The sequence below is a fragment of the Rhinolophus ferrumequinum genome, chromosome 15, assembly GCF_004115265.2.
Source record: "Rhinolophus ferrumequinum isolate MPI-CBG mRhiFer1 chromosome 15, mRhiFer1_v1.p, whole genome shotgun sequence".
NCBI lineage: Eukaryota > Metazoa > Chordata > Mammalia > Chiroptera > Rhinolophidae > Rhinolophus > Rhinolophus ferrumequinum.
Genome location: NC_046298.1, coordinates 24735533 through 24751607, shown reverse-complemented (window position 1 = coordinate 24751607; position 16075 = coordinate 24735533).

The window sequence follows — 16075 nt, the reverse complement described above, 5'->3', positions numbered from 1 at the left end:
CAGGGAACGATAGTAGCCAGTCTTCAAGATGGCTCTCAATAGCTGGTCCTCACTTGTTGGTGTTCACACCCTTGTTGGTCCCCTCCTATGAGCAGGACTGACCTGTATCACTGTTAGGATATTGTGAAAATGGTAGTATGTGACTTGCAAGATTAGATCATAAAATATGTTGCCCCTTTCACTTCTTTTTCTCTCGGTTTTCTTGTTCTGGAAGAAGCTGGCTGCATGCTGTATCATGAAGCTATTCATTCAGTTCTCGGAAGAGGTCCACCCTGAGCCAGAACCACCCAGCTAAACTACTCTCAAATTCCTGACCCACAAAAACTATGTAAAATAAAAATGTATATTTATCTGGAGTAGCTAAATGTGGTGGTAATTTGTTACACAGTATTAGACCCAGAGAATTGTGAGTCGATGCAATGGTTGTTATTTAAGACCACTAAGTTTTGGGGTGGTTTGTTACCTAGCACTAGATGCAGAAAATCCTTTCTAACATCCTGGCAGTCATGGTACAAATTTGAATCAGTTAGGTGTGCGTTCTGCTGTAAGTAACATCTTCTTGAACAAGTTTGGTTGGGGAGGGAGTATATTTTTCTGACACAATAAGAAATCTAGAGGGAGATATTGCAGTGTGGGCTCAGCAGCTCCACGTTCGGGTATCAGTTCAGTCACCTTTGCAATCCTCTAGGCTTTCTCCTCAGTTCTAAGATGGCTGCAGTAGCTCCAAGCTTTGCATCTTCACAGCATCACTCTGAAAGCAGTGAGCAGAGGGCTTTGTGGGACAGAAAGCTGGTCCTCACATGCGTCCCTTTTATCAGGGCGAGAACCTTGCTTTCAGATGTTCCCTAGCAGATTTCCCCTTCATGTTTAGGTCGCAAAGCCCCTCAACAGGGACCAGGTCCACTTCCCCTGAGGTGGCAGGTACATTACCAGATACTTGAACAAACCAGGCATTCTGTTAGCAAGGAAAAGGGCAGGGGGATGGCTTTCAGGTAGATACCAATAGGGTCTGCCACAAACTCTTTACCTGCCCAAATCCTATTTACCTTTCCGATTCCCACCCCCTTGGGAAGGACTTCTCTGACTGCGTCAGAACTTTTAAACTCGTGGGGGCGTGAAATAGTGGGTACTTTCTTTTTGGAACGACAATCACTGTAATTTGGGTAGTTTGTTATTTCACACCACCTGTATCTCTTGCTCGACTGCACATCTCACGATTCATACCTAAGGATGCAAGATCTGATACACTGACCCCAAGAACTTTATTGTCCTCTCCCACTCTCCCTCTCTTGTTCTTTTTTGCTATTTCTGATCAATGGGCATCATTGTGAGAAATAACACAAAGTCAGTTTTCCACTGACTTTTATTTGTATATCTGTCCCAGGGATGTTCAATTGATTTGTTGGGCATAGCTGTTTAATAGAGCACGATGTTGGATGTTTAGCAAATGCAGCGTTCCATTCTGAATGAGAAGTCCCATGACAGGGGGATTGGATTTATCCTTTACTTTACATGACTGACAAGGCTTGATGAAATATTAAACAGACTCTCCCGGAAACAGGGCCTGAGTTTAATGATACAATTCTGGCTCTTATTCGTAACTTAGGATTCACCCTCCTGACTGCTTTCTCTGGAATAATAATGCCATTTTCCCTAAGGCTTGTCAAGTCAAGGAGAATAGACAGGGGCAAGAAGAGGACATGTGTCAGACCTGGTTTGCTGGACAGTGAATGGAGAAAATCATTGATTGGTTTTGACTGGAATACGGCCTCTATCTACATACATCTTTCCATTTACTAAATATCCGTTGGGCCCGATTATGTGTCAGGAAGTGTTCTAGGTACAAGGATACAGTAGCAAACCGCACAGACGAAATCTCTGCCTGCAAAGAGCTTACATTCTAATGTTTTCTGATACCTACTATTTCAAGAACTATTACATGCAGTCTTTATCGATGTTCACAATTACCCGTGAGATATAATTTATTATCCCCCATGATGGACATACACAGCAGTATTTTTTTCTGCCCAACATTTTTTTTTTCTTCCTAGTTACAAAACATCTGCTGTAAGAAACACACCCTTTGTGGTTTGGGTGGAGATGAACCATCCCCATGCCAGTGTTCCTGAAGTGGAGAAGTAAACTAGATATACCCAACCAGGAAATCTTTTATCCAGGTCAGGCCAGAGTCCCTGGGGTTCAACCACCAGAACTATCACCAAGGCCTGATTTTCCCCTTGCTGAGATTACTAGATAGTCACTAGCAGCCAGAGAGTCACACGCTATCTACTGCCCCTCCCCCCACACCCGAGAGAGAATGAAATTGTCTTACTGACATCTTTTTAGGTTCCGCATTCAGTTGTGCTAAAGTCAAATATCTTCCTGAACGGACCTGCTTACTTACGGTTTCTGTCTCCCATTTTTCTTCCTTTTTACTTCCCTCTCTCATCTCCCCACTTTTCAGCAAAATTGTATTGAACATTATTTCAGTTTCCTATTGCTGTGTAACAAGTCACCACAAACGTAGAGATGTGTTTATTATAAACATAAGTTGATATTATCTCCGTGTCTGTGGGTCAGGAGTCCAGGCTCAGCGGGTCTGCTGCTCAGGGTCTCACAAGGCTGCAATCGAAGTATCAGCCGGGCTGTGTTCTCAACTGGAAGCCTGACTGGGGGAGAATCTTCCTTCCACACTCACTCCTTGTAGCTGTATGGCTGAGAGACCCATTTTAGTGCTGGTTGTCAGCCAGGGTCCACTGTTAGCTCTTAGAGGCTGCCCACAGTTCCTAGCCATGTGACCCACTCACAGGCACTTTCTCAACCTGGTAACTTACTTCTTCTTCCAAGCCAGCAAGGGAGAATCTCTTGCTTCAGTTTGCTAAGATAGACTATTATACGAGATAGCCTAATCTAGGGGCTGCCATTATCATGCTTGCCGTATTCCTCTGGTTGGAAACAAGTCACAGGTTCTGCCCCACTCAAGGGGAAGGGATTACACAGTGTGTGACCATTGGGGGTCACCAATGAGTGTGTCTGCTATAAGTACCTGCTTTATGTACCAGGTGCTATGTACCACACTGGGGGATGCCAAAGTGAAAAAGAGAAAAGAGATATAACTCCTGACTTCTTAGAGCTTTCATTCTCATAAGCTTGGTACTTGTTAATTATATAAGCCAATCAAATACTCCCTATTCCCCAGTCCCCCCGTCCCCGAGCTAGCTTGAATTCTTGACAACAGAAAGAATCCTGACTGACACAATTCTGTTTTGTGGAAGGGACAAGTGTGTAGGTTGTAGAAATGCAGGATCCCAATGTAGAGCTCTTTCCCTGGGTCCCTACTCATGGAATGAGGTAAGACTTTGGGGTGAGATGTTTGGACTTAATTGTCTTTTATCTTGGCTCCACCCTTTACAAACTACCTGACTTTAGGCAGACACAGCCCCAGCTTTCTCATTTTTAAAATAAATGTAGTACCTGTCCAATATAGGTCCATGCTGTATGGGTCCTATGTGACAATGTTTACAGGAATAGATGTAGACTTAGGTAAATGTTGCTAACAGTCCTTGGAGACCAGCACTAACATTATAGCTATACACCACGTTTCTATGCCACCTGGTGGTTTACCTGGATCTTCCCAAAGTCAACATCTGGAGAATGGGAACTCTGCCCCTTTTTAGCAGCTTTGCTTCTTCAGTGTCGGACACACAGAATGTGCTGAACGAGTGCTGGTCCTTCCAGGATTGTGTGCATTCTTTCATCAAAGTGTTTGTGGTAGGCAGAAACAAAGTGTTTGTTGTAGGCCCCTCGAAGATGCTCTCATGTCTTAATCCCTGGAAACCTATGAATATGTTATGTTCCGTGGCAGAAGGGAGTTTCCAGATGTGATCCTGTTAAGGATCTTGAGATGGAGAGATTGTCCTGGATTATCTAGGTGGGCCCAATGTCATCACAAGGGTCTGTATGAAGAGGATGGCAGAAGGGTCAAATTAGAGAGAAGGCTGTGATGATGGAAGCAGAGGTTAGAGAGAGGCCAGGACTGAGAACGACTGACCACAGCCTAAGGAATGTGGGCGGGCTCTAGAAGCCAGGAAAGGCAAGGAATGAATTCTTCTCTAGAACCTCCAGCAGGAACGCAGCGCTGTTGACACCTTGATTTGGGCCTGTGAGGCTCATTTTTGAACATCTGACCTCCAGAGTTATAAGATAATAAACATGTGTTGGTTTAAGCTGCTAAATTTGAGGTAATCAATTATAGCAGAAATTGGAGACGAATACAGTGCTAGTCTGATGTGGTATCGTGTTACCTGCGTGGCTGTCGTGTGTGCAGGAGTCAGCTCCCATCAGCACTCCAGACCAATCTTTAAGTACTCGGGAATTTTGAAAGCTCACTGTCAAACTCTTGAGAGCGTGAACGTGACCATGTTGGGATTATTTACAGAAATCAGCAGCTACAAAATAGAGTTTTAAAAAGATGACAGAGAGCTAAGTCGCCAGCACAGCACTGTGAATGGATGATTGTGTCTTCCACAAGGGTACTGTGTGGGCAGCGAGGACTAAGTGGAGATACAGGTGACAGTAATCTCAGAGGACAATCTCAGGACCTTGAAGGCAGGGTATGTGTCTTGTTGATCTCTAAGACTGTTCCTTCCCTATGTTTGGACTTTGCAGGTTTCCAAAACATCTATTAAATAAAAAATTTTAGATACGTAATTCTTTAACAGCTGGTCCAAACGGGGATCAGTCCCCAGTCTGGGCCTCATGCATAGTATTGTCCAACTCACCGTCCAGGGACAGCCCACGATAGCAGAAACGATGAGATCTGAGAGCCTGCCTTATTGCTGATTAGTTATGCGACCCTGAGAATTAACCTTTGTAAAGTCCAGTTGCCTCGCCTGCAAGATGGAAGTTATGCTTGCACATGGTTGTGTGAAGGTCAAATGCAATAACGCCTGTGAAGGGCATTTGCAAACTGTAAAATGCTATGAGCAGAGATCCTTATCAGGTAGAAAACTAGGTAAGAGCCTCCTGATATAAAACCAAACTTTTCAACTTGGGGTGTGTGTGTGTGTGTGTGTGTTTGAAGGGACGCAGAAGGAATACATATCTGTGGAGCTTAAAAAATATATTTACCACGAGGAGGCCCATTTTAGGCTTTCCGAATATGAAACTCTAGGAGCGGGCCTCTGGACAGGTGCATGTTATAAAAAAAGCCCACAGGTGATTCAGACTTCCACTCCCCCAACCCCCCACCCCCACCCTGTTTTGTGGAGGAAAGCATGAGTGAGGTAAGTTGTCAGAGATGTTGATGTGGGAACTCTGCAAGTCCCCTCAGCCCCCAGGCCTCAGCTTCGCCCTGGGAGTGACTCGACTTACCTAAATGATTGGTAGGGTTCCTTCCAGCTTTATAAACAGAGTCTTTTTTACGTCTGGAGTCCGTCAAAGGGACTGGCAACACCATAGGTGCTTGACCAAGGTTTTCTGGATGTAGCAGGACTGAGTGGAGGGTAGATAAATTGACGGTGTGTTTTGGACTTACCTCTAGGTGGCAGGAGGATCATGCCAAGCCCAAGCCCAGGTGCCCAGCTGCCCGGGGTGGGGGTGGAGACACCTGGCTGGGAGCCTTCCTTGGGAGGCCTTGAATATCTTTTTTTGTCTAAGGCTTGTCGTGGGGAAAGGGGAAGGGAGCAAGGAGACCTCTTTCACAATAGGCCTCTGCCTTAGACAAATGAATTTACTTCCATTGTCATAGAAATTCACAGATAGAATTGGGAAACTTCATGTAACTCTAGATCTGTATATTTTTCTAAATCTAGCATTTCTTCAGTTCTTTAAATGTATGAACAGTCTCAAAAGCGGAAGGGACAGGCCCTCCTTCCTCTTTTCCTGCCTCCCCACCAACATACAGGCACACCTGAGGGGTCCCGCCTCCTGACTCCCTACAGAGCCGGGTGTGGAACCGGCCTGCTGATTGTGAAATGGCCCTGGGCTGTTCAGCTTCGGAGCTCATTCCCATTGCAGGATGAGCCTGGCTTTTAAGCAACGTTTTTCAGAACACACCTGCATCACTTGGGGCTGGAGTGTATAAAAATGCAGATTCCTGGGAATCACCAGACTCCCTAAACAGGAATCCCTGGACGTGCTTTAGGCTGCAGTTACATTGGCTTTTAACAAGCTCCCGTGATTTTCTTGTACAACTGAAGTGTGAGAACCACAGCCTTAGGCTTTCTCGGAAACCTCTTTGGGGCCCTGTCTGCCCTCTCAGAGGTCCACTGATGACCCAGCCACCTCTAGTGTATCTCTCTCTCTCTCTCTCTCTCTCTCTCTCACACACACACACACACACTCACATGCACATAGATACATACATATACTCACAAGTTGTATTTTTGTTTGTTTGTTTCTGATTACATGTGCAATAACGCCAGGGGCACTCAAAAATGTACACCAACTATATAGATCGATTGTGGAGTGAGACAATAAAGTCTCACATATATATGTATATATGTGCGTGTATTATATATACATACATATGTGTATGTATGTATGTATATCCACCTACATATGGCCATTTCATGAATATTTCATCATCACTTAGGATGACGGTAAGTGTAGGAATTGCTGGGCTAAAGATTTTCCTTTTCATGACAGAGTCTTTCCCGGCTAGTGGCTGCACGTGACTGTCTGGGAGGGGTTCTGATAGCCAGTTCCCACAGAAGCTTCTATCAGAGAATTTTGGGTATACTCTAGGGAACCCTGATCTAGGATCATCTAGTCCAATTGTTTATTTTCCATTACCATTTTCAATGTATTAGTATATTTTAAAATTGAGGTATAATTCACATGTCATAAAATTTACCATTTTAAAGATATAATTCACATATCATAAAATTCCCCGTTTTAAAGTATATAATTCAGCGGGTTTTAGTATATCCACAAGGCTATGCAACCATCATTCACTGTCAAATTCCGGAACGTTTTCGTTACCCTGAAAGAAAACCCCACATCCATTAAGCAGTCACTCCTCATTCCTTCCTCCCTCTAATACCCTGATCTACTTTTTGTTTTTATAGATTTGTCTGTTATGCACATTTTATATGAATGGAATTGTATATTACGTGGCCTTTTGTGTGTGCCTTCTTTCAATTAGCATAATGTTTTCAAGGTTCATTAGTCTAGTTGGTCTTATACTTTAGGATGCATCGGAGTCTATTGGAGCTCTTATTAAAATGCAGTTTCCCTGACTCTTACCCTAAAATTTCTGGTTCAGTTGGTTTGTGATGGGAGCCAAGCGTCTACCCGTTTGAAAAGTGCGCTGGGTGATTCTGGTGCAGGCAGCCTGGGGATGGCACTTGGAGAACTCCCCACCTAGACCAGTGCTTTCACTCCACATATGAGGGGGTTGAGGATCAGGAAAGGAGAGCAGTGTAACACAGGTCCCACAGTGTCACACAGGCCATAAAGCTAGGTCCAGGGCTTATCTGGGATTTGAGACTCGAGGCTCAGTCTTTTCGGTGTCACTCACCAAACCTAGTACTGCAGGGTCACTCACAAGCACACCTTGGTTCTTTATAATAATTACGTGTGGGATTCTCTGACATTTTTCTAGAACTCATATGTCCCCACCCAAAAGTTCTGAAATGACCAGAAGAACATTGGCCGTGTCGATGTTTGTGAAAGATTCCAGAAGACCTAGGTCCTGCTGAGCCCATGTCCTAATGGTTAAGCCACGTGTCTTCTGAGCCAGGAGCTGTGGGTTTGGGTGCTCCCAAGCACAGGGTTTCCAGATTAGCAACTTAAAATACAGGATGGACGCCCAGTTACATGTGAGTATCCGAGAAACAAGAAATAACGTTTTCGTATAAGTATGTCTAATGCAATACTTGGGGCGTACTTATACTAAAAAGGTATTCATGGTTTGTCTGAAATTCAAGTTTAACTGGGCATCCTGTATTTTCCCTGGCAACCCACCAGCGAGGTGCCTTGTTTGTTTTCCGTGGGGCAGTACAGCTTAGTGGGTGGTGGTGGTTGAGAGCACGGACTCTGGAAGCAGACAGCTTGGGTCTGAATCCTGGCACCACATAGCTGGCTGTGGAATCACAGCGAGTTGTTTAACTTCTCCTAACCTCAGTTTCTTCATCTGCAAAATGGGAGCATATAGTGAGAGGCTTAAATGAAATAATCCATGCAGGGTGCTTAATGGGCCCCTGCCTTGTGGTAAGGAATAAATAAATATGAATGGGGATGACGCTGGAAATCCCTAAGACTCCTGCCACGGCCACAGTGAAATGTTCAATGGACATGGTTATGGTTTCCTTTCCAGCGCTCTCTGGTACCACTGACATGTAGCCCTTTCAAACTACGGGGACCATTTTAGGGGGCCACTTGGGGGATTCAACCCCAATTCAGGGACTACAGGTGCTTGGCAGCTAGAAATGGGCTGCAGAAGTGGCTGACAGATGATTTGTCTTTCCATCTGAGGTTCCTGGTGTGGAGGAAACAAAACTTTCGATGATTCATTGTTGAAGTTGGCTTTAGCCAGCATTTAAATAGAAACGGCTGGCTGTAGAAAATAGTGTCCCCACCCAGAAGCAAGATCGGTTTCCAAACCGTTGTGAGCAAATTTCTTACAGAGGAAACCTGGGTGTTAAATTATATGTGTTGGCATGCCTTCTCAGCCAAGCACTAACAAGAAAGTCAGATGCCCTGGCCTCCCCCTGACACCATCTCCCGCCTCCAGCTTCCAGCTGGTCAACACATCAAAGCTTCTGCAAGCCTTGCTTTCTGGAGAGCAGTTTCCCCAAAGTTTGATATTCATACCACAGGGGCCCATATGTTAAAGAACCTGGATCACACAGCGTGAAGGCTATTTCCTTTCCAATACTCTTTAAATCCTCGTCCTCTTTAAATCCTCGTCATGATGTCAAGGAGACAGTTTTCATTTGATGTTGCTATGTCTTTTAAAACCTTTCTAAAACTTGCTAATCTCTTTTTTATTAAGAAGAAACTGGCCTCGAGGTTCTCTGAAATTTGCAAAAATTACTGCTCTTGCATTGTGGGTATGTTGGTTCTCTTTTTTTTAATACCTCAAATATTTGATCGCTGTGTCCCAATTAAACACTTGGAATGTTTTTGTATTCTGGCACGCACACGCACACTCTGTCTCTTAAACTGCCTCTTTTCCCCAATGCGCAGTAATAATCCTTTGCCAGGCTCCGTGTCCTGACCTTCCTTTGGGAAGTAAAGGTTCTGTGTATATGGATACAACCAGTACCAACCCAACCAGTTTATTCAAGGCCCAGTTCAAAGGCCCTCTTCGGGTCAGGTGGGGTCCTTTAGTTGTGTGCCATAGAAATCAGGTCTGGCTAACTTAAGTTGTATGTATGGATTGCTCACAGACTCCAAGACCAGCCTGCAGACCTAGGCTAGGGAAAAAAATAGAAATATGGGCAGCTTTGGGTCTCTGGGTTGCAGTGAGTCATGGAGAGTCTTTTTAGGGCACCACCATCAGCCTGGATGGGCTCCATTCATTCCCTGTGCTTGCGTTTCCCTCCTTAAGCTTCAAATTTGTAGGAGAACATCCATTTCTCCTTCCCCGAGTCATGAGTCCCATTTGGCTAGAGGAAGGCAGAGCACTTTTATTCATAGGATCCCCAACACAACATACAATGGGTGGGTCACTCCCCAGAGGAAAACCGGATGCAGTGGACAGAACACCTCACAGGTAGAAATGCTTATTGTGTGTTAGGCATTTGGTTAAACATTTGACATCTGTTGATTCGTTTAATACATAGCACAACCTGACAACATTGTAATGTTATCCCTCTTTACAGAGGGGGCAACAAAGGCGCAGAGATTCAATAACTTGCTCAAGGTCGTGCAGCTGGTAAGTATAGGAGTCAGAATTCAAACTCAGGTCATCTGTCTTCAGAGTCCCGCTTTTGACCACTGAGTTATATATAAGTAGGTGCAATCAATTCACGACAGGCAAAACTTCGAGTGTCCACCCCACTTCCATTCCGTAGAGACTGTGTCATCCTTTGTCCAAACAATACCTCTCCCCATTTTGCCCTCGAGCCCATGTACCTCTCCCTTTTGGGTAGGTAGCCTTTTTTCTGGTCATTGGTGTCCCAGTCTCACAGCCTTCTAGACAGTGGGCTCTTGGCCAGCAGTGACCAGGCAGCATTTTTCTCTGAATCCTTTACAACGCGTAAAACAGGGCCATGCACATAGCCAAAGCTGTAGCAAATATTTGTAGAATTAAATTTAATCTCCTTAATAATATTTGCCCTAGCAGAGATAGATAGATAGATATTAATAGATAGATGGACAGACAAATCACTTGATCCTGAGTGAGAATGGCAACTGTGATATACCTTTAATTCATCTAGTTAATAAACACTGTAAGTGCCAATTTGATGGGGCACTGACTTCCCTGTCTTGCTGGTTGATTAGTCTCAAAGGATCATCGGGGTATCCAGACTTCTGCCCCTACACAGAGACAGTAGTCAGACCAGCTCTTACCCAGCAGCAGTCAACCTGACCATTAGTCTTGACTCTGTAAATAGGTATTTAGGCTTGTTTTTGCAAAGGATGAAGAGATCAAAGGTATTGTGATTGTGTGTGTTGGTCCGATTCCCTATTTCACAGCACGGCCCTTTGACTCATCAAGTCTGCTGGACCCCCTCCTGCTGGCCTGGGGTAGAATTCTCCAGAGTCAGGAAAACAGTAATAATCCCGTCTCACTCCCTGGGCAGGCGTTTGAAAAACTGAGAAGTGCCGGCTCCAGAAGTCCTTTTAATTGACACGACGAGCTTAGCTTTTGAATCACTTTTTCCAACTTGTTAAGTGGTATTGTGTGTTTTCAGTGACGTGGGCATTAGAGAGAGCTTAGCTTGATTTCTCAGCCCAGTCCTGAAATCTCAGTTGCTATGTGTAGTTTTAGGTGTTTTATTTAACTTTTCTGAGTTCATTTTGTCATCAGTGAAATGGGGATACTTTATAGGGTTGTTATGAGTATTTGGCAAGTTAATACATGGAAAATGGTATTTTGTCACCTGGGTGCCCCCAAGATAAGATAAGACTTGGGCTCAGGTAGTTTCTTTGGAAGGTGGTGTCAAGAAGCAGGAGTGGGGGCGTGGGGGCGTGGGGAGAATGAGCTAAGGAAGGAAGAAGGGCCAGTAAGGACGTGCTAATGAGTAAGTTACCACTGTGAGTAACTTAGGCCTGACCCCAGCAGGAGACTCTTGACATACCGTGTGGAACGTGCCTCAGAATCGTGACACCAAGAGAAAGGGAATCTGGACATTTACCCACTGGCTCCCTATCCTCCATGGTTGAGGCTGCCTCGGGGGTGTTATACCCCACGCCCCACCACAGAAATTCCGGGTTACCTTTGTGCACTTGTGCTGATGGTACTGGAGTAAGCCTATAGGCATCGAAGAAGAAAGACAAAGGCAGGTGCTCGAGGCGGGAAGCTGTCAGCATGCCGGTAACTGTCTGCAGCTGGGGGTGGATTCTGGCGTACCCAGACAGTAAGGGGTGGGGCAGCAGTGGTGACTGCTCCAAGACCATGAAGCAGTATCTGGTGCGTTATGAGTGCTCCATATACTGCAGCTATAGTGAACACAGTTTTTTCTTTCTTTCCTTTTTTTTTTTTAAAGATTTTATTGGGGAAGGGGAACAGGACTTTATTGGGGAACAGTGTGTACTTCCAGGCCTTTTTTCCAAGTCAAGTTGTTGTCCTTTCAGTCTTAGTTGTGGACTAAGTTACCGTTTCTAGTTGCAGGAGGCGCAACCCACTATCCCTTGCGGGAGTCGAACCGGCAACTTTGTGGTTGAAAGGATGCGCTCCAACCAACTGAGCCATCCGGGAGCTCAGCGGCAGCTCAGCTCAAGGTGCCGTGTTCAATCTTAGTTGCAGGGGGCGCTGCCCACCATCCCTTGCGGGAGTCGAGGAATCGAACTGGCAACCTTGTGGTTGAGAGCCCACTGGCCCATGTGGAAATCGAACTGGCAGCCTTCGGAGTTAGGAGCACGGAGCTCTAACCGCCTGAGCCACCGGGCCGGCCCTGAACAGTTTTAACTCCATCTTCCCTTCCTGTGGGGGTCTATCCCCGTGTCACTTGATGTGGTTTTCTAGGGTTGTCAATCAGGTTGCCAGCTCCTACCATAACCTGTCACAGGGGTAGTCACATGACTCAGGCTAGCCAATCAGAATAGCCACCCTTCTTCATCGATTGGTTTAGGATGGCCCTGTGACCCAAGCTGGGCTAATCAGGGCCTTCCAGAGAGCATCTTGATTCACACCAGAGCTGTGGGAAAGGAAGTTCTTTTTCTTGGGGGATGGAAGGGAAGGGGGGAGAGAGTGTGGGAAGGTAGGTGTAATGACTAGCCTGCCAGGAGGATGTTAATTTGGAACTGTGGGCCCCATCTTTCCCAGCTGCTGGGGAAAAAATCTTTCTGCCAAATGGAGTCCTGGGTTCTAAACAGGGTTCTTCTACTTCCTAGCTGAATAAACATGGGCAGGCTACCTAATCTCGCTGAAATGTAGTGTCCTTGTCTGTAAGTGGGGATGATGTCTACCTTTCAAGGTACTGTTTTTGTTCAGTGAGGGTATGTGTACAATTCCTGGCAAATAGCAAATCCTCAGTAAATTTAGTTTTGTTGTGGTTTGCCTGGATTTCATTTCACTTCATGGAAACCTCTGAACTCTTAAGCTGGGACAATTTCTTGACAATGAATCCTATCTTTACGAATGTGAGTGTTTGTGGACACGTCACAGGGGCCATTGGCCTACTGTAACCACAGAACCAGTCCAAACTGGCCCTCTCCTGTTTCTAACAAGACCCAGAACCAAAGTTTAAACCTTGGATACACCACACACGAGTAACACTTGTGAACCCTTCACTGCTTCCCCCCATGGAACCCAAAGAGCAGGACATGACCCGAACCTGAATGCCAAAACCTGGCACAGGTGAAGGGTCTGAGATCCATGAAGATCCAGTGCAGAAACCCCTTAAATCTTGCCCGAACCCTGGATGGGGGAAACAGATGTGAGCCTTGCCTTCTGTCTCCTTACCGGTTGATCTCACAGTAAAAGCCTTTTTATTTTCTCAAAAACAGTGCCATACTATTGGCTTCAGGCACATCAGGCAATGAGCCCTTGTTTGGGAACATTATGTTAGTTTGGACTCTCAGCTCTGATGGGTGGTGATTTATTTCCTTGGGGCCTCAATGGACAAGCATGCCCACTCACCAGGAAAAGTGTTCATCACCAAACCCTGTATTCCCACTCCTGAGAGGGAGGCATGTTCCTTTCCTCCACTCACGCTAGTTTCATGGCCGTCTTAACTCATGACCAAGTAGACTACGATGGACCGTGGGGGACTAGCCAAAAAACTATTCTAATATGGCCCACCTATCTGTTCCAGCTCCCAAAACTTGACCAAGTAAAATGGTGAAGTTCATTTTGGGAAGATTTCTCATGGTCTTCTCTGACATTCTCCAGTAGCCCCTGATGAGTCCCTTTGCTTTAGTACAAAATCCAGAATGCTTGAAGGGACAGTCAAGGATTTCTACAATCCAGTCTTAATCTTTTGTTTCTTCGCTCGATACACGCAGTAGCTAATGGGCCATGCCATGAACCTCCTTGCACTTCCCCACTGTGCCTAAACATAGTTACTTCTCCTAGACAACTCTCCTCAGCTACTCCCAAAGGCCAATTTTCACCAATTATACCACTCTGTCTCATTCCACCCACAGAAGCTCATAGTTCCAAGGCAGGCTCCACCAACAAATTGCCATTCGCACAAGAAGTAAAGCGTATTGTTATCACATCATTAAACTCTAGGCTCCTGGATGGCAGAGGCTATGTATCTTATTTTTCCTGCTAAGACACTAAAAATGCTGTGTCGGGAACATGCTAGGTATTTGATCACTGTTTGTTGAATGAATGTAAAAAAACAAACAAACTTGTTTTGAAAGCATCTACCATCTGGTTTCCAGACTGGAAATTGTGGGTCACGGTTTCAGTCTGGTTACACATACACTGTTACATTTGCTCTTCATAACAATTCTAGGAAATAGACAATACGATCATCCCCATTTTAGTAAGGGAAAGCTCAAATGCCGAGCAATTTGCCGACATTTGATCCCTGATTTGTAAGATTCCAAGGCGTACGCTCTGAATCACTGCACATGGGTGGGTGCATATGCATGTGGCCTGTTGAGGTTTCAGCTGCTCCTGTCTGAGTCACTCCTTTGTTTGGGTGTTTGGATGCCAATCTGAATAACTCATGGGATATACTTCCCAGCGTTTTTGCTTGGCTGGTACAGGAGCGCTGATCATTCTGTTCATGGCAGAGAGAACGCAAAAGCACGTATGTTTTAGTCCGGGCTGCTCTAATGAAGTATCATAGACTGGGTGGCTTATCGACAACGGAAATTTATTTCTCATAGTCTGTAGGTTGGAAGTCCAAGATCAGAGTGCCAGCAAGGACAGATTCTTATGCAGGCCTTCTTCTGGGTTGCAGACTGTTGACTTATTGTATATTTACGAAAGGGAGAAAGAGAGGAAGCCAGTTATGTCATGTCTGTTAACAGGGGCACTAATCCCGTTAGACCTCATTTAAACCTGATTACCTCCCAAAGGCCCACTTCCTGACACAATTAAAATGCTGGTAGGTGGTAGGATGGGTGGTAGGGTTCAAAATATGAGTGGGCGGGGGCACACACACACATTCAGTCCATAACAACTTATTTTTCCTCTTGCAAACAAATTTGGGTGCAAAATATTGAGACCTATGTATTCTCTTTTGCTAAAAAAAAAAAAAAAAAAAAAAGGAGGAAAGCTACTACTGAGTATTCCCCAAGTACCTCATTCTTCCCAGCACTGGTAAATGGGAGTAGGGAAAGGAAGCTCATGTTTATTGAGCACTTACTATGTACCAGGCACTGTGCTGTGTGCTTTAAGTACCTTACTCTCAGGAACAACACCGACTCATCTTAAAAGATGTCACTCAGCATCCCTTTCTTCCCGGGTGCTGTCTTTGCCATCCCCTTCCATCACAGAGTTGACCCCTTTCTACTTTGTGCCCCGCTCCGCCGTCTAACATTGCCTCATTGGAGTCACGTTCCATATCTTGTTGTCCTTTTCTGCCTTTCCTCTCGACCTACCTGTCCAGAATGGAAGCCACTAGTCACAAGTGCCACTGAGCATTTGAAACGTGTCTAGTCTAAGCGGAGATGTAATGTAAGCATAAAATACACACCAGGTTTTGAAGTCTTAGTATGAGAAAGAGAATGTAAAATATTAATAACTTTTACGTCAACTATGTGTTGAAATAATAACATTCTGTATATATTGGGTTAAATAAAATATTGTTAAATTTCCTCATTTCTCTTTACTTTTTAAATGTGACTACAAGAAAATTTAACTTTTTTACGTGGCTCCCAGATATTTTTATCGAATAGCATAGTTCTGGACTATAAATTTCTTGAGGAAAAGTCTGTATCTTTTCTTTCTATTTCTAGAACCCGGAACAGGATCCTGCACCCAGTAAATGTTCATTAAAATTTTGTTGAATAAACATGTGGTTTCATGTAACATAGAGCCCCCAGATTTTCTGGCCCCAAATGAAGAAGAGACCTGAAAATTGGCAGGAAGATCCCAGTGAAACAAGTCATCATGATGAGATGGAGAGGCATTTGGCTGTGTCTTCTGAGCAGACACTGTGCTCTCTGAGACAAGAGACCAATGGACAAAACAAAAGCAAAAAAGAAGGGGCAGTGTGAGTTAATAGGATAGCTGGAGTCAGGGGTGTGGTGAGCAAGATGGGAGTACAGTTCGTGGAAAGCCTCCAAAGCTCCCCCTTTCACTTCAGAATAAAGAGTAAATTCCCCGAAGCTGTAGTAGCAGCACTTGTTCCATATCTCCTTGCTTCTCCCATATGCACCATAACCAAGATATGGAAGCAACCGAAATGTCCTTCGCTAGGCAACTGGATACAGAAGAGGTGGTATATAAACGATGGAATGTTACTCAGCATAAAAAAGAATGAAATCTTATCATTTGCGA